The 20132-nt window shown below is 44.1% G+C and overlaps 1 pseudogene; it reads left to right on the forward strand.

The window, feature by feature from the left end:
* The first annotated feature begins 12466 nt into the window (after positions 1–12466).
* Positions 12467–14375, forward strand: LOC147428672 (3-ketoacyl-CoA synthase 4 pseudogene; annotated as a pseudogene).
* The last annotated feature ends 5757 nt before the right edge of the window (positions 14376–20132 follow it).

Below are 20132 nucleotides of genomic sequence, written 5' to 3' on the forward strand. Positions count from 1 at the left end.
CCCACTCCCACTCTGCGTCTCCTCCACGTCTGCCATGTTGTCGCAGCAATAGCTCCTGTCTGGATCTCTAACCTGGTTGGCTGTTGCGCACCATACACTGGACTTCTTGTTTTTCAAAAATGTTTTTATGTAGCCCTCCAAATATTGTTGTGAAAAACGTTGATTGGGGACATTTGGAAATCTAGCATGCAGTGCGTCCTCAATGTAGTGTACATAATCGGGCAATTGGTCTTTGAACTTTACAAAACAATTCCTATACATTGAATGTATAAGAATTTTAAGATGGCATCGAAATGCCCTGCCCTGTGCTGTACCGAAGTCCACCTCCTCGCCATAGTTTACTCGAGATTTTACCCTGTAGTAACGACCATGCGTGTCTGGCACGGGTGGGTCAATATCCTTGTCCTCTACATCAGGGGCGGCACGCTCTGAAATAGGGGACTCACTTCCCCCACCACTACCAAAACAAGCGAGCCCACAAGATCCGCCGCCGCTTCGTCTCTCCCGGTGCTCGTTGCCTTGAAACGAGCCTTGACACGCGTCGCTAGAGGCAGTTCGTCAACGATGTTTTGGCAAAGCAGGAGTGGAATGGAGTGGCGTAGGACCCTGTGATGCCATGGGAGTGGGACCTTGTGTCATAATAATCAATATCTAATTCTCCTAAATGATTTTTTGATGTTAAACTGATCATTTAATATGGGGAAGTGCCAGGGGAGAAAAATCTAGAATATTGGTTAAGCTAGTAGACCGGCCACAGTAGGAATCCAAAGGAGAGAAAATAGGGATCCAAAGGGGGGGCCATCTGCAAAAGAGAAATGTACGACAATGGGCTTAAAAGACCCTAAGGTTCAACCCATTAAGACTTCAAAAATGCTAAGGTTCCAAAATTCAAAGGTTGTGTCCAAAGGTCAACATTAGGGAAAATTGGATGCTTTGTATGTGTCCCAGAAGCCTTCATCCATCCCTACATAGGAGGGGGTGAGCCTTGCAAGTAGGGGATGAGAGAGAAAGTCACACACACACACACACACACACAAGCTCCCTTTACACAAAGGGAATGAGGGGCACATGTTAGCTCCCTAGCCCAGATGCCCACAAGGAGTACTCAAATCCTATTGGATGGCCTTGGAGGTGGACCAATGAGAATTAGGAAATCTAGTTTAATTAATTTAAAAACACTTAATAAAAGAACCAATGGGAATTAAGCTCTCTAGAAGACTATTGGACAGTCTCCTAAGGGGTCCAATGAGCATTCAGCAGCCCAATGGCTTGCCTGATTCCTATTGGCTAGGAGGCAAAGGGGTCCAATGAGAGTTTTGTTAAATTATTAAATTACCTAAAGATCTTAAAAAGGGGAAAGGGGGACACATGTCAGAAGACTATCACTTATGCTCTTGAAATTCCATTGGCCAATGGGGAGGTCCAATAGGACTGGAGCATGAGCAAATAGCAAGAGGGGTCGACCAAGAGAGAGAGGGGGCTGACTTTTGCAAGGCATTATTGACATACACACTCACACAATTAATGTGTGGAGCAAGAAGACTCTCTCTCTCTCTCCTTCTCAAGCTTTAATGGAAAGCTTATCTCCTACTCCAAGCTTGTGAGAAGGGAGGCCTACACCAACAACTCTTGGCTTTGTGATGCAAATCCAACCAAGAGCCAAGCTTCAATGCATGCTCATCTCCTGTACCATGCTAATTAATAAGCTAAGCTATGATAATATGAGTGATTATGTGAGGAGATGTACATCTTTCTCGTAAGAATACTCCTTCTTCCTCTCAATCTACTCTCATACCCCGCTAGCTCTCACCATCTTCGAAGGTGTGTGAGGTCTTGGGTCTGAGACCGTGAGGGAATTGATGTTGTGTTTGATAAGTGTTTTGCTTAGTGCATGAAGCTTCCATCTTCATTGCACTAGCTAGTCTTGAAGGAACACAAAGAATTGTATTGTACAATGTCTCTCTAGATGGGAGAAATGATAATACAAATCCTTTTGGAGGGGGGACCGGCTCCATGAAAATCCGGTCCTCAACTGTTGTCAATAGCTTAATTTCTCTCTCTTTTGAAGTATTGTTCATGCTATCTAACTAGGTGTTATGCTTTTTGTTGCTCTCTCCACCCAAGCACTCTTGTTATTCTCATTAGGAAGCTATTCTAATGAAATGCTCACTATGTTCATGCTATTTTTTGTTACTAGGCCATTAAATGTTACATTGGTATCAGAGCACAAGGTTTCTCTTTTCTTGCTCAAGAAGGGAGTTCCTCAAGCTAGCTATAAATGGTTGGTATTATTAATTGCATGTGAGTAAGTAGAATAGAGATTTTTCAGCCTTGCAGTGCGCTTGCCTTCGTACAGTTAACGGGGCATCACCGTCAAGAGCTATGGTCTTAATAGTGGAGTCCTACGGGGCTTGCCTATGGCTTAACCACTATTGAGCTATTAGAAGCTTGATAGGAGACGATGTTGTTTTGGTGTTGAACGACCCTCTCTTCTATTCCTTGCAATTAATGGTATTCGAGCCACGTGTGCAGTAGCTTGAGTGATTTTTCTAAAGGGGTAAATAGGAGTAGCAACTAGGGCTTGAAGTGCCAAAGTGCACCTAAAAAGTTTACACCTAAAAGTTGTTAGGATGGCTGACAATAGTAAAGAGAGTGAAATTAATGTTGATAACTTTGATTTTGCTAATGAGCAGGTTACTAATGATGCCCCGATGCTTGTTAACTATCTTGTTTCTAGGCTTCAACAAGCCATGGGCAATCCATCCCTCCAAAGTGAAGTGCAACGGCAGCTTCGTGCTCATGGGATTCTCCAAGCTCCCCACCATGACGAGAGAGCACCTAGGAAGCCTCCTTGCGAGACTTCCAAAAGAGGTCTCTCTCCGATTCAGGAAGAAGAAGAGGATCCATACGAAGGGCTCAAGAATTTACTTCTTGATGATGCATCTCCTTCCCAAAGGAGAACTCAAAAGCCTCCACAGAAGGAACGAGAAAGAAGTGAGTCTCCCGCCACCTCGACGGAGATGGCTCCACGAAGACGGCGGGCTAAACACTCCCATCACCTCCAAAACGGAGAAGACCATCGCACACTTCTCCACATCATAATTCAAAGAGGGATGACAAAAAGCAAGAGAAGAAAAAGGCGAGAAAGAGGACACCCTCTTCTCCTTCTTCTTCATCCTCTTCCTCTTATGAAAGTGATGGTGAAGATAACAAAGATCAAGGCAAGAAAAAGGCGAGAAAGAGGTCACCCTCTTCTCCATATTCCTCAAATTCTTCACCTTCTGAAGAAAGTGATGGTGCAACCTTTACCGCACTTGTCCCCAAAAGAACACCCGCCATGATCCTCCTAGAGCTACCTTGGTCGAAATCCAAGAGGAGGAAACTCACCACAAAGGATCTCCTCTATGCCATGCTTGGGGAAAGGTAAGAGAACATGATGCTTTTATTCTCTTTGACCCTGGTTCTACTCACAATTTTATATCTATAGAGTTGGCCACCAAGCTAGGCATACAAGCCTATGAGATGGGAGATATCCTACCCGCAGACAGTGCTTTCAAGGGGCAAGACGCTTCAGTCACTCCCTTAATCGAGAAATTGAGGCTCCATGTCCAAAGCTATGTGGACAAAGAGGACTTCTTTATCTCTCCTCTCAAGCATGAGGATGTAATCCTAGGGGCACCATGGTTTGATCACATGGCTGCCAATGTTAAATTCCCTGAAAGGAGAATCTCCTTTAAGTTGAAAGGAGAATCTCCTTTAAGTTCAGGGAAAAAGATATGTATATAGATGCTAAGGAAATGGGTAACACTATACCCATTGTACATACACAAGCTTTCAACAAGTCAATAAAGAGCTCTATTTCCATGTACATGGTTTTTGTTAAAGATTATCAAAATGAACCTAATGCTTTAGCAAAACAAAATAAAAGCAACCACAAGGAATTAGAGTTATCCAATTTTCTCAAGGGGTTTCAAGATGTTTTTATTGACGCACCCCTTGTGAACTATCTCCTAAACGAGGCAATGATGACCATGCAATTGAACTTCTTTTAGGAAGTTCACCGCCTAACAAACCTCCTTATAGAGTTTCTCAAGATCAACAAGAGGAGATTATGCAGCAAGTGCATGAGTTAGTTGAGAAGGGCATGGTTAGGACTAGCTCATCTCCATTTTGCTCACCTGTGCTATTAGTGCAAAAGAAAGACGGCACATATCGTATATGTGTCGACTATAGAGCACTAATTCATGGATCATTATCAAGAATAGTTTTCCCGTTCCATGGGAAGAAGACCTATTTGATAAGCTACAAGGATCGACCTACTTCAGTAGGATTGACCTAAAAAGTGGCTACCATCAAATAAGGATAGTTGATCAAGACATTGTAAAGACCGCATTTCGCACTACGTTTGGTCTTTACGAATATATTGTCATGACTTTTGGCTTGACCAATGCACAAGCCACATTCAACCGCTTGATGGAGAAGCTGTTCAGGCCTCACTGAACCTTCACTGGAGTGTTCTTTGATGATATTATCATCTACTCTAATTCATTAGACGAACACAATCAACACCTCCAGGTAATATTTCAAGTTTTAAGAGAGAATAAACTTTATTTTAATCAAAAGAAAAGTGATTTTTTCTTGCAAGAGATTCAGTATTTGGGTCACATTGTCTCTCAAGATGGCATTTAAATGGATCCATCAAAGTTAGAGGTAATAAAAGGATGGCCTAAACCAAGGAATTTTCATGAACTAAGAAGCTTTATAGGTATGTGTGCATACTATAGACGCTTCATAGAAAAGTTCTCACAAATTGCGGGACCATTACATGACCTAACAAAGAAAAGTGTTAGGTATACATGGTCTGCTAAGGAGAACAATGCTTTTGAAAAGCTTATCTCTCAACCTGTGCTTACACTACCGGATCTCTCCAAGCCATTTGAGGTCCAATGTGACGCTTGTGGTGATTGCCTTAGAGCTGTTTTTCTCCAAGAAGGGCACACCATAGGCTATGAAAGTCGAAGGCTCGACCCCATTGAGCAAGCTCTAGGCATATATGAAAAGGAACTCCTCGCAGTTCTACATGCCTTAGACTCATGGAAGCACTATTTATTGGGGGCTCCTTTCATTCTGCGAACGGATCACCAAAGTCTTAAGTACTTCATGACGCAGACCAAGCTCTCCGACAAACAAATGAGGTGGGCAAATTTCCTTTCGCAATTTAATTTTCATATTGCTCACATTGCTGGCAAGCATAATCAAGTAGCCGATGCACTCTCAAGACGGCCGAGAGTGAATGCGGTTTCCATAGCAACTCACAATGATCTATCTTCAATGATATATGAGTATGTTATTGATCCCGATTTTAGAGATGTAATTTCAGCCCTTGCATTAGGGAAGAAAGAGGAACCATTTACTTTGCAAGATGGTTATCTTCTCTATGGCAATAGACTATGCGTTACTAACTCACTCCGTGAGAAAGTAATGTATGAATCTCATGCTCCTCCTTATGCGGGGCATAGAGGGATTCAGTCTACCTTAAACCCTCTTCATTTCACAAATTTTCAAGTACCATGGCTTGCCAATGTCCATAGTGTCGGATAGAGATCCTAGAATGACCAGTAATTTCTGGAAGGGTCTCTTTGAGAATTTAGGGACAAGGCTAAACTTCTCTTCGGCCTATCATCCACAAACGGATGGCCAAAGTGAAATAACTAAACTAGAATTCTCGATCTACTGAAATCCTATGTAACGGAAGTAGATCAAAGATCCCAATGGGAGAATTACTTACCCTTAGTGGAGTATGCTTACAATAACACTGTACATACTTCCACAGGAAAAGCACCTTTCGAGGTAATTGAGGGAAGATAAAAAAGTCCCTTGCTACTTAAGGTACATGGGAAGATCTTCGCTGTAGATGAGTATAGCCGAGACCTACAAGAATCTTTTTAAAAGATTAAGGATGCTATCTCTATCTCACAGCAAAGGCATAAGGCTGCTTCTGACAAGCACAGAAGAGCCCAAGCCTTTAAAGAAAATGATTGGGTCTTATTAAAATTTCCCAAGGCTCGACTAAGGCACATGACGGGCAAGATTCCTAGGGGACACCAAAAGTACTATGCTAAACTAGCAAAAAGGTACTATGGACCCTTCTAGATTCTTAGGCCAATCAATGAGATGGCCTATCAACTCAAGTTGCCCAACCATTGGCTCATACACAATGCTTTCCATGCTAGCCTACTAAAGACTTACAAAGGAGAGCCACCTAAAGAAACCAACTACTGAAGACCAATCGGAGATCGAGCACCAAGAAGAGGTGCTGCAGCCCGAGTCCATTCTCCGACAGGCTTCATAAAAAAACAGAGGTTCCTCAACATCATGTAAGCTAGACACAGCCAAAGCATAACAATATGATGCATAAGATGCATGGCTAGAGCCTGAACGAGTACGACTAGACAAAGGTGCATCCAATTTACTATCACGCAATGTATGCACCAGCCATTTTGGCATACCTCTAGCATGCTCATTTTCAGCCCTTTCGTCATCAAGTACATCATGTACATATGCATTAGTAATAGGTTGATCTGTAACATTTTCGAAAACCCCCATAGGCTGTACATTTGCCTCATTGGAATTTACATTTGAACTTCCACCACTGAAAAGAGGCAACAAAGTGTCATAAATGTCTTGTGAGCTTACATTACTGTCTCTAGTACATGACAGCAAGGGCTGAACAGAATCTTCCACAAACACTATATCTCGTGAAACCAAAATACGCTTTATTTGCGGATGATACAACCTGTAACCTTTGCTTTCAACACTATTGTTAAGTATGGAGCCTGATTTACCCCTTTAATTTTTTGTGGTAAAAAAGCATATTTGTAAGGCCCCCATTATGAGGAGAAGCCATCGTGCGTGAAGGAAAATCACTCACCGGAAAACAAAATTTCACGGCCAAAATTCAGGGGCAACTTTAGGGCCGGAATATTATTATAGCCGGCGACCGGCGGCCAGAAAGTGGTCAGAAAACGATCGATCGGTTGGCCAGTTGGCCGGTGGTCAGAAGTCAATGGCCGGTGGCCAGTGGCCGAATTCAGTGGCCGATGGCCGAATTCAAAAGCGGACTTGTCTTCTCAAGGGCGGCCACACATGGGCTGATTGGAGGGTCCGATTTGGACTTATCTACACAAGGGCGGCTACACATGGCTGCCTCTCATGAGGGAGGGCAGCCCTTTTGGCCTATAAAAGGAGGCCATTTCTACACACATTTCATAGTATGAAGTTGATGCAACAAGGTGAGTGTGAGGTGGTGAGAGTGAAGCAAGGTGGGAGCTCCATTAAGGGTATAATCCCTTTGTAAACTACTTCTTGTTTTGAAGTACTAAAGCCATTGAGTGGTTGATTTCCCGTGGACATAGCCCACATTGGGTGAACCATGTATATCGTGTGTACTCTCTCTCTCTCTCTACTCTATAATCTCTTGTGTGTGAAATCTATCTCTTTCCATTAAGTAATCTACTCAAATATCTATTTAGCTACGTCGTATTTCCTAACAACTGGTATCAGAGCAAGGTTTGCTCATAGCTAAGTTATCTCAAGGAAAGGATTTTTTGAATTGAGTGGGAGTTATGGCGGAGGAAGGGAAGCTCAAGATCGAGAAGTTCAACGGCAAAAACTACCAACATTGGAAGATGCAGATTGATGACTATCTCTACCAGAATGACCTCTATTTGCCACTAGGCGGTCTTGCGAAGAATCCCGCAATAATGGCAGATGAAGCATGGATTGTCCTTGATTGAAAGGCACTGGGAACAATCCGGTTAAGCTTGGTGTCAACGGTGGCCTTCAACATTTTAGAGATGAGGAGGACTTGATGAAGTCACTTGATGACTTCTACGAGAAACCATCGGTATCCAATAAGGTATTTCTTATGAAGCGCTTGTTCAATCTAAAGATGGCAGAGAATGGTTCAGTTGCAGAACACCTAAATGACTTTAACACAAACATAAGTCAGCTTTGATCGGTGAAAATCAATTTCGATGACGAAATGCAAGCTCTCCTTATAGTATCATCTCTATCGGATAGTTGGGACAGCCTTGTGATGGCTATAAGTAATTCTATTTCTGGCACAAATACTCTTAAGTTTGATGATGTTGTGGGTGTTATCCTAAGCGAGGAAATACGAAGGAGAAGCACATGAGAATCATCAAGTGCTGCATTGTCAGTGGAAACAAGAGGAAGGCCTAAGGACATGTTCAAAAACCAAAAGGGTCGTGATCGCTCAAGACGTAGCAAGTCACGCACAATGTCAGTTCTTGAATGTTGGAAGTGCGGCAAGAAGGGCCACGTCAAGAAGGATTGCTGGTCCAAGAAGAAGAAGGAGACCGAGGTCAATGTGGTAGGTAAAGTAGAGCAAGATGCTCTAATTCTCTCATTAGACAATGTGTCTAATTCTCAAGCCAACATCGGAGGCCAATGTGGTAGGTAAAGTAGAGCAAGATGCTCTAATTCTCTCATTAGACAATGTGTCTAATTCTCAAGCCAACATCGGAGGCCAATGTGGTAGGTAAAGTAGAGCAAGATGCTCTAATTCTCTCATTAGACAATGTGTCTAATTCCTGGATAGTAGATTCCGGGGCTTCATTCCATGCGACATCACACAAGCAACATTTCCAAGATTACACCAAAGGTAACTTTGGGTATGTATACTTGGGAGATGATGAAGCTTGTGAGATTGTCGGCAAAGGTATAGTTTCTGTCAAAACTGCTAACGGAAATGAATGGAAGATTAAAGATGTTAGGCATGTTCCTTCTCTTTGGAAAAGATTGATCTCTACAGAACAATTGGACGATGAAGGTCACAACATTGCATTCGGAAACAAACGGTGGAAGATTTCAAAGGGATCTTTGGTAGTTGCCAAGGGAGAAAAGGTCGATACACTTTACTTGTGTACTATGAGCACACAACCTTCAGCTTGTGCAACAACTACAGAAGTTGACAGTGCGGTGTGGCACTACCGGCTTGGGCATATGAGTGCCAAAGGAATGCAAATCCTTCAAACAAAGAAGCTTCTGCCAGGTTTGAAAGAAGTGGACTTAGAGTTTTGTGAAGATTGTGTTTATGGTAAACAAAAGAGGGTAAAATTTTAAAAATCAGGAAATGAAAGAAAAAATAAAAAACTTGAGTTGGTTCATTCTGATGTTTGGGGTCTTGCAAGTACACCATCACTTGGTGCTCATTGTACTATGTAACATTCATAGACGATGCGACTAGAAAAACATGGGTTTATGTCATGAAGAATAAGTCCGATGTATTTTCCATATTTCAAAGGTGGAAAGCCTTTGTGGAGAATGAAACAGGTACCAAGGGTAAATGCCTCCGACTAAGCCTGGGAGGATGCAACCTGCTCTGATACCAATTGTTGGAGTTAGGGTTGCAGAAACGCACATAGCTTGGAGAAGACAAAGGAAGCTCAAGGCACACAACTGAGAGTGTGTTAATTAGTGTGCAACGGAAAGATGGATAGCCCTAGAGTGATGGGCATATATACAATGCATGGGGGAAAAAACCTCCTAAAGAGGGAAAAATGCTTCGACGGTCCTAGTGTGTTCACACACATCACTATCATATGTATATGGTAACAACCCCGCGCCCCCCCCCCTCTCTCCCTCTTTCTCTTTTATTTTTTAAATTTGAAAATTTCATACAATATTCTTTAATTTTTATTGAGAGGAGGGAAACACCAAAATTTTGGGGGGGGGGGGGGGGGGGATGTTTAAGCCAAAATTTGAATGTTTAGGCGCTAAATTTCTCCTCAGAAATAAGCACAGTAATAATTGAGGTAATAAACGTAGTAATAGTTGTGGTAATAGTTTAAATACAAAAAAATCCCCCCCGCCCTCCTCTCTCTTCCCTCTTCAACTGAGTTTGGACCTTCTCTCTATAAAACGTGGTAAAAGACCGCGGTAAACAACTAGAGATTTTCATAGTGTCAAGCAAGAAAATTCTCTGTGGCTCCTCATCGACTGGATCAATTTCAAGTCCGACGCATCTACCAATGCAACACAATGGCCGACTGGTTATCACGCCTTGATTTCCGTGGACCGTGAGTGTTTCCTACAACAATCTATAGTTGAAGTTCTCTATGCTCCCCATTCTTTTGGGGCGTTCAACTCTTGGGGTTCTCTGGTTGTTTTCAATTCTTATTTTGCTATCAAGCTATTCGAAGAGATGGCACATCGGCTATTGCAGAGGTGCCCGATCTTTTTGGTTTGTTGGTCATGAAACAGAGCTACAACCCTGAAGCTCAACCTTTCATTGTGTTTAGTGATAGTTTTTTCACCCTTGGCTCATTTCACAATCTAGTATTTGTTGAATAATTGTTATCATCACACCAAACCCATTAAGGGAGGAATGTATGTCGCCGAAAACATCATATTCATGTTGTTAGGCCATAGCCCTCATTTTGTAGTTCCTCACTTAGCCATTTGGATTGGGATAGCGACCTAATGCATTGCCTATATCGGGATGTTCAATGTCAAGTCCTCAACTCGCGTACCCTTGTCTCTAAGCTCTTGTAAGATCACTCCCCCCACACGAGGCGTTGGAGCACTTCTCAATCCAAATTTGAAAAAAAAAGTCTATCTTTTTTCTCCCTAAGGCGGGAAGTATGGTGTGGTGTCTGTAGGTAGAGTTTAATATAAAGAGGTGCCTAACGACAAGTAGAGTTTGGTCCAATCTTGTCTTTCACTTGGGCACACCACAATATTTAAGAGACAAATTTCAAGCTTCATTAGATTAAAATGAAAAAAAAAATCGCATCGTGGGCTAAATACATTAGAAAGAAACAAAGTTTACATCTGGGCACCTATGGATGGGTGATAGAATAAAGTGCCTGCAATTTAATTTAAGGAAAAGTTAAATTAACAATTATAAAAGTTCCACGTGGCACTATCACAAATCCACTTTAGAATGCGATAAAGTGTATGAAGATGGTACTTAAATTATAGGTGGGAAATAATGTCATGTTGTGACACGTTTGCAAGGTGAAATTTAAATGTTTCGAGAGAAAATTCTATCATGTACATAGTGTCATAAGTGTGAAAACGGTTGCCACAATTGCAGTCGTGTATATATCTTACCAAGGGATGAGACCCACGACGTGGCACTGTTGCATGTTTTATCACATCAAAACATATCTAATTTGCTTTAAAAATGTATAAATAACAAGTGTTTCTAAGTGACACGTTTTGCGTAGAAAGTTCAATGCGGATGATGTTAGCCCAAAATAGTGAGTTTCATATGTGGCTGTGAAAGATGTATCCAAAGTGCTTGCCAAGTGGGAAAATGAGATTCAACATAAAATTTGAGCTCAATTGGATTTATCCACAAATTTTGAGATTTTTCCCAACTTGTTTGGGATTTTTATGAACGAAAAGGACATTTTTGGGCTAAAAATGGCCATAAAATGGTAAAAAATAACAAAAAATGGCCAAAATTAGCTTCAAATGCCACATCAATGGTGGCGTTGTCCTTGCGCAGGATGAGGATGAGCTTATAGAGCCAAAAAAAAGTTCATTTGGACATCTAATGAAGGAGATACTACAATTCTAAATGGAGGTGCCAATGTAGTCCCGTGCTATTTCCATTGCATGTTCGAGGTTGTGAGGCCATCAATTAGGGTTTCCCCTCTTCAAATAATCACTTGGGATTCTCTAATGAAGTTCTGAAGATCCCATGAAATGGTCATGATGAAGAATGAAGTGTTAATTTAGTGTTTTCAACAATGCGAAAGAGCATTGTATCAGTGCAATTGGGAGCAAGCTACATCAAATCTTCACACACAAGAGTTTTGAGTTGATCTTGGTTCTTTTTTAGAGTGATGAGTCATAGGCCCGATGCTTTCCTAGCCGCACTACGTACTTCTTGACACATTTTTGGTGAACCCGACTCACCTCTGAAGCCTCACAGTCAGAGGCCCGATGCTTTCCTAGCTACACTACGTACTTCTTGACAATGGAAGTGATTAGAGAGGCAGCATCCGCCCGGGCTTCGTTCCACCTGAGCCACCTTACAATAGAGAACGTTGCCTCCGTTTTCCAACTTTATCGATTTTGGCAAATTTGGGAAACCCCGTCTACTACCCAAGCTGCTTTCTAAAATGCAGGTCAATTCCTGCATGTGGATGTTGCATGCTTTAACTGTCACGAGGGGGGGGGTTCAACACCAGCTTGTGCGAAACTGCACTTAGTCTCACGCTGCTCTTGCATGTGAATGCTGCATGATGTCGAGCCAACGTAGCTTCCTAGGAGGGGGGGTTCAACACCAGCCTGTGCGAAACTGCCCTTAGTTGGCGCCAACTGGTTGACTCAATGCGGAAAAATATAAACCGTAGAAATTGCACGCTCTTGGAGACGTGTGCCGTGTCCCTCAATGGGGGCACCGGGACCGTGGGACCTGGCCCTCTTTAACCCTAGACCTAACCTTTTCTAGAACGTGCGCGGAGAGCGAAGAGTGAGAAGAGAGAGAGAGCCTTGGCGTCAGTCACGGTGAGAGAGAGAGAGAGGAAGGCGCTTTCCACCAATATACGAGGCTGGCCAGTGGCCTAGAGGTAGTCAGTAGGAAGTTTGTTGCCCACACCAGCAGCCCAGCAGCCAGCTCCTCGGAGAGACCGACAGTAGAGGAGCTGCAGTGTGTGGAGCCGCTAGCCTACACCATGCAGCTGCAGCCCCTCTCTGTCTTTCTCCTGCACGCTTTCTTCTCCTTCTCCCGCCTTTCCACGTCGTCCCAAGTCACCATCATCTCTCTCTATACTCTCCTTTGCGCTCTCTGCCTGGCCACCATCCTCAGGAAGCGAGGCTCTCATATCTTCATCGTCAACTATGGCTGCTTCCTACCCCCCATTTCATGGAGAACCCCCTTTGCCTCCTTCTTGGAGCACTGCCGCTTGTTCGACAACGCCTATGAAATCCAAAGCATCGACTTCCAACGCAAAATCATCGAGCGCTCTGGCATCAGCCAGCTCTCCTGCCTCCCTCCCGCCCTCCACTACCTTCCCCCTCGGACTGACATCGCTAGCGCTCGATATGAGACCGAAACGGCCCTCTTCGGCGCCATCGAAGAGCTTTTCGCCTCTGTCGATATCCAGCCTCATCAAATTGGCATCCTTGTCACCAACTGCTCTGTCTTCAACCCTACTCCCTCCATTGCCACCATCCTCATCAACAAATATAAGCTCCCGGTGGATGTGAAGAGCTTTTCCTTGTCAGGCATGGGCTGCGCCGCCGGTGTCCTCGCTCTCGACCTCGCCCATCGACTTCTTCTCATCCACCCTGGCACGTATGCTCTTGTGCTAAGCACAGAGAATGTGACTGAGAATCTGTATTGTGGAAACCGAAGGTCCATGCTGGTCACCAATTGCCTCTTCAGGGCAGGTGCTTCTGCAGTCTTGCTATCAAACAGGTGGGGCGATAGGAGGAAGTCCAAATACCAAGTTTTGCACACTGCGAGGTCTCAAATGGGGGCACATGATCTGGCATACAGAAGCATATATCAAGAGGAGGATGACAAAGGGATTGTGGGGGTGTCTCTATCAAAGGAATTGATGCAGAGCGCGGGGATGGCGCTGGAGCATAATCTGAGGCTGCTAGGGCCCAAAGTGTTACCCACATGGGATATTATTCTGTACATAACAAGCATGGTGGGGAGGAAGCTGAGGCCTGGGCCGGGAAAAGGGGAGAAGCCATATGTACCGAAGTTCAAGCGGATTTTCGACCACATATGCGTGCACGCGGGCGGGAAGGCAGTGGTGAGGGCGGTGGAGAAGAATTTGGACATACCAAGGGAGATGACAGAGGCATCATACATGACACTGTACAGGTTTGGGAATCTGTCGTCCGCGTCGGTGTGGTATGAGCTCGGGTATGAGGAGGCCAAGGGGTGGATCAAGAGGGGGGACAAGGTGTGGCAGATTGGGCTGGGTAGTGGGTTCAAGTGTTGCAGCGCTGTCCTGAAGGCGCTCAAGGGCATGGACAGATCCTGCAGCCCTGCCTGTTGGGCGGACATCGTAGCGACCCTGCCCGTCCCCCTGCCCCTAGACCAGCCCGACGCCCACGCCCACTAGCCAGCTGCTTGCCTCCCCATATATGGTACACGTGGCTTTGTCCTAAGGGCATGGACAGATCCTGCAGCCCTGCCTGTTGTGCGGACATCGTAGCATGGTACACGTGGCTTTGTTAGGCCGCATTGGCGTAAGCCTGGCCAGCATTCCTAAATTTGGGCACCATTCAGTGCTAGGTGTCGGTAAAGCTTGTAATAATTCTACACCCCTATAAAACGGCATTTTTTTCTTGTAAAGGGAAAATATGTATTTCGCTCATATTTTGTTTTCTTCTCTCTCTCTCTCTCTCTCTCTCTCTCTCTCTCTCTCCCCAATCGAAGTGAAAGGCAATGCCAACGTTTGTCTCCAGACGTCTCGTTCAATTAATTACTGGGTTTCACCTGTCGGATCTGTAAAAAAAAAACTAGTTCACTAGTGGAAAAATATCTCCCTCCATTGCCTTCGTTCCTCTCCTCTCATTCCCTTGCACAAACTCTGCGCTAGCACTTCCCTGTACCTCATTCAATGGATTTATCTCCTAAATCACACACATTTTTAGCTTTAATCGTTTAAAATTAGGGATCTTTACAAAGCCCTTTTGGGGTTCATATTTTTTCGAATGGAAAGAGCAATAGGAGTAGATAAATCTCCTATTGCTCTCTCTACTTATTACCCTCTGTCTATCTCTCTCTATGTCTCTATAAAGAGTGTACAGATAGATAGTTAGTGGTGTCGAGGCATCGGTGGCGGCATCCCCACAGCAACCGTCGTCGCCACTACTAGAGCGTCAGTGCCTAAACGAGTGTGAAGATCGTCTCGTCAACACCGAAGCTTCGGAGCGCGCTGAATGCTCCGAAACAGAGAGAGACGCTGAAAGAGTGGAATGACGTGATGGTGCTCCAGAGCGATGACGGTCCTCATACCACCTCCTCTGCTGGGGTGACAAAGAACAATGAAACTCATCATCATCCATACCTGCATTAAACACACGAACATTTAATCTTAATATTGAATGGAGAAGAAAACGTGGACAAATTATAATCTATACTATAGATAATAGGGAGAGGGATTCCTGTGTAGAGAGAGAGAGAGAGAGAGAGAGAGAGAGAGAGAGAGAGAGAGAGGGGACTCATAAAGGGGGAGAGATTCTTGTGAAGTTCTTGTGAATTTGTCTCATGTGTGCATTCTACGTATCTTGTAAAAGGATGAAACTCGTAGTGCAATCACTACAAGAGGCTGTGTACTCTTGTGACGTTTATAGCCACGGAAATACATTGGGTTTTTTAATCCCCCGGCGTCGCAAAATGCGTCGCTAACAACGTCGATAAGAGAACGTCGCTAAAAAACCCGCTACATATGTCGCTATGAGCGTCGCTATATCGACGCTCATAGCGACGCTGCAAGGCCGTAAATATCGACGTTTATAGCGACGTTGCAGTGCACAGTTTAGCGACGCCCATAGCGACGCTCGGGATTAAAATTTTTTGGTGACAGGGCATTCAACCATCAACCATATTGAATGTTTCATTTGTCAATTTACCTTTGAAAAAAAGTACAAAGATAAATATAGACCCAAAATAGTCAGCCACAAGACAATATAATCATTAACTCCATCATCCATAGTACGTATTGTTTGCAAAATAAAGATACAGAAATGACAAGCGTGAATTGATGGAAGTAAATAAATGAGAATTGTACACAACAACAAAATTACTTGATTGCTAATCATTGCAAATGTAATAGATACAAACCATTGTCATTATTTAAGAAATATACATGGTTTTCAAAAATACATAGTTACATGGTCTCATGATACATAAGCTAGGACAAAAAGAAACTAATGCTATCTAGCTATGGCTAAACTGACGCCGTCTAATCAGACGTCTCATCGTGTCCAAGCGGCGTATCTGTCGGATTCTACAAAAAAAAACAATAAGATAGCTTTTTGTAAGTATAATTAAACATATAGCGAGCGACATTTATAAAACAATACAATAAATAGAAAAGAATAAACCCTAATACTAACCATGCCGCCGCGAGAAGTCAGGATCTCTATAAGGGCGTTTAAGCCCTTCCTGCCTGCGTACTCACGCTCGTACGGAGTGGGATCACGTCCTGTAAACGACCACTGTCAAAACATACAAAGAATCCGTTATGTTAGAATTTCAAATCTCATAAACCCTAAACTATCGAACATAGATGTGAAAAAACTTACAAAATCGGCCTCAAATGATGCCCACCCGCCGCTCCCCAAGTGGTGTGAGCTCCCTGCCTCTACTCGCGCTCTGGCTGCCTCCTTTTGTTGCTTCCACTTGTCGGGATTCTCGCACGCTTATTTCTTCGCATGCTTCCAATCTTCTTTGGCCAACCAATCTGGTCTGTTCCATCCATGCTTGATTGCTTTTTGCACTTCGGAACGCTTATGCTTGCAGCATTTGCGCATTCGAACCTTCATCACATCTTCATTGAAGCGGTCATCCCGTGTTGGAACGGGACACTCGTCATGAAGCATGCTGATGACTCTGTCTTTTAATTCTTTCGGTATTTCACTCCAGGAGTTTAGTATGTAGTGTCTAAACACCTGAGAGCAAAGACCGCGCATGCGCGAAATCACCTTCTTGCCGTCATCATCCAAGATGATGCCGCCGCTGAAGTCGACGGAGTAAGGCAAGCCCTCTCGCCGCTGACGCGTGAACCTGTGTGTCTCGACAGGGGTCTCTAGCGGCGTGTCAACGGGGGTACGGGCGCCAGGTGACTCCATTGGAGTCTGAGCCCCGAAGCGAGGAGTGTCCACTGGAGTGACTCCTGGAGGAGTAGCTAGTGGTGTGTAGTTGTGGGGAACGGCACTCAACCGCGCAAAACCTGGTGTCGATGGTGATGCCGTGGCTGGTGTCGGGATGGGCAAAGAAGGGGAGGGTAAAGAGCCTCGTCGAACACGAGGCGGTGTCGAAGCATCGGTGGCGCCACCACCACAACAACCGCCACCGCCACCGCCACCACTAGAGCGCCGGTGCCTAGACGAGGGTGAAGATCGTCTCGTTGATACCGAAACTTCGGAGCGCGCTGAGGACTCGGAAACAGAGGGAGATGCGGATAGAGTAGGAACGCGCGATGGTGCGCCTAAGCGATGACGCTCCACGTACCACTGTCTCTGCTGGGGTGACAAAGAAGAAAGAAACTCATCATCATCCATATACCTGCATTAAACACACGAACATTTAAATTTAATATTGAATGAATGGAGTCGAAAACATGGACAAGTAGATAGATAGAGAGAGAGAGAGAGAGAGAGAGAGAGAGAGAGAGAGAGAGAGAGAGAGAGAGAGAGAGAGAGAGAGAGAGAGAGAGAGAGAGATAAATACAATGACGCAATGATGTAAATACTTAATGAGCCGGAGAATCGTACAACTATTAAATGTAAGTGGGTGTAATGACGCAATGACGCAAATACTTAAAGAGCCGCAGAATCGTACAAGAACGTACACTCCAGTGCTTGTAGCTTTGGAATGTTCAAAGGCTAGCAACAACAGAAAGCGTTTTTCTTCTATTCAACTTGAGTAATGAAAGAGGCAAGTGCATAACTCTGAATTTACAAAATGGAGCACACTTGTTCAAATACAATATTTATGGCTTTAAGAGATCTCTCTCTCATCCTCGCATAGCTCATCATAACTTCCTATATCTATATAGAGCTCTCCGTTTAAACAGATGTCCTCTGTTTCATTTTGTAGATCCTCTGCATGCACCCCATAGAGAGTAGCAGGTTGATGTTCGTCTGGCACCACCTCCACGGCTTCTGATTGGGCATCTTCTCCGATCTCCTCCATTGATGCCGCTGTGATTGGCACATGGTAGCCTTCATACGTCCGTGCACTATGAGGGGCTACCTCTATGACGTACCACCAGTTTGATGCAGACTTTGTGGGATGAAATATCACCTGCCAGAGCCACATAACTTACATGAGAGCTTCCAAGCACATAAATTCTAAAACACACGTTAACTATTTACATACATACTTGTTCACAATGCTCGTGTAGTACGAAAGTGTCTCTTAGGTCAGTCCGTTTCTTAGTTGAATCCACCTCAAGAAAACCAGACTCTCCTCTACGCACAGTAGCGTTGCGACCCTCCATGATTATCTTGAACCATTGCACGTCGAACAAGTCGACAAAAAATCCTCTATAATCGATCCTCAAAATCTCTTGTAGCGTGCCGAAGTAAGTGAGTTCCGCCACCACAGGATCTGCATCAGAGGACCGTCGTCGACTAGACTGTTCAAATTTTGCCATGATTCCACAATCTTGAGTAAAACGTTTTTTGTCGATCCGTTCCACCCTAAAATGTCGACCTTTACACCATGCTGCCGTGTATGACTTATACTACAACCAACAAAGATTATGAGTGGCCGTTCAAACATCTAGAAAGTTACTAGTCATACATTGCAAACTTACCTTGGTCGCGCAACCCCTAGAGTACTTCCACTCTTCCTCAGTCACTTATTCACCGCATTGTTGTGCGCTTTTCAATTGATTGTGCAACCATCTTAAGCTCATGAATATTGGTAGGCTCTCTAGACCCGTCGGATAGTGCATCGGTGGTCGTCTTCCCCGTCTCCACTCGATTCTTGCCCTTTGTCGCTCTTGCTTTGCATCCTCATATTGTGAGATCCACTTCTGCATGACTGGATTGTGAAGCATGCAAAATTGGTTGATTTTAGCCTCAAGATCTTCCGTCATCTTCTTCTCAACACCGAGATTGCACATGACAACACCAGATATGCGTTCATCATCTATGGTTCGCCATAGCGTGTCCCGGGCTTTATCAAATCCGTCTAGCCACTCTCCAATGTACACTAGTGACTCTGATACCAGCCAACCTTCTGCCATGCTACCCTCCGGACGTGCCTTCTGACACACATATCCCTTAAGCGTTTTCATGAAACGTTCTAAAAAGAACATCCATCTGGAATGTACTGTGCCGGCTATTTCCACCTCATCAACTATGTGAACAAGAAGATGCACCTGAATGGTTAGCATGGTAGTAGGAAAATGTTTCTCAAACATGCACACAACCTCCACAGCGTTTAGTTTGGCGAATGGTATGGAGTCTACGTTGATTTCCTTTTGTGAGATCCATTGTACCAACTTCGCAAGTTTGTAGATTGTGTTACGGACGTCAAGAGACAAACATCCCTGAATGGCCACCGGTAAAATAAACTGCAAAACACGTGTAGCAATGATATTAAAGTCCACACACGAATTTGCTACACAATTTCCACTATGATATATTCCACTCTGAACATACTTGACACATTTTATGCCAGTCGTGTGACTTCAAACCGGTAACCTTTCCTTCTTTAGTAAAACAAGTTCGGAGTGAGTGCATTACGCCAGTGGGGGTCCGCAAAGATCGAATGGTCTCTTTTACTTTGAGTTCTTGGGCTCCTGTGAAAATCCATGGTGTTTTAGGGAGTTTTATCGATCCATCGGACGTTGTTTGAGGCCAATATTTCTCCATACGATCCACATTTCCAACTCTGGCTCCCAAAGTATCTTTCTTGCCAGTCAGATGGTCCCATAGTAGATTACCCACATTCTTGAATATGTGCATTGGATCGAGCAAGTGATTGATCATGAGTCGGGGCCAGTATGGTAACTCGTACCATAGAGATAGTCTCTTCATCCCTGGCGGCAATCCGTCATCACACATCTCCTTCTGCTCTAACCATGCTTGTGCAGACATCCTCGGTGGCTCTCTTCCCAAAAAGCCGTCGTGTAACACATGATTCTCTGGAAGATACGCTTGATGACCTTCGTAGATTTGCTTCTTCAGTGAGGGCGCCCTACGTGCATTCAGTCTAGGTCCACATGTGACACATGCTCTGTATCCGCTTGTTTGAAGCCCTGCATGTATACACATGATAATAGATCAACTTGAGAAAAAACAAGATTTACAGTGTCTGAGTGAGGAGTGTAAATAGATCACCTGAGCATTCTGTTAGTCCGGGATAGTCATGCATGGTCCACATTAGAATG

This window comes from Adiantum capillus-veneris, chromosome 23 (genome assembly GCF_014529385.1).
Source record: "Adiantum capillus-veneris isolate H3 chromosome 23, ASM1452938v2, whole genome shotgun sequence".
NCBI lineage: Eukaryota > Viridiplantae > Streptophyta > Polypodiopsida > Polypodiales > Pteridaceae > Adiantum > Adiantum capillus-veneris.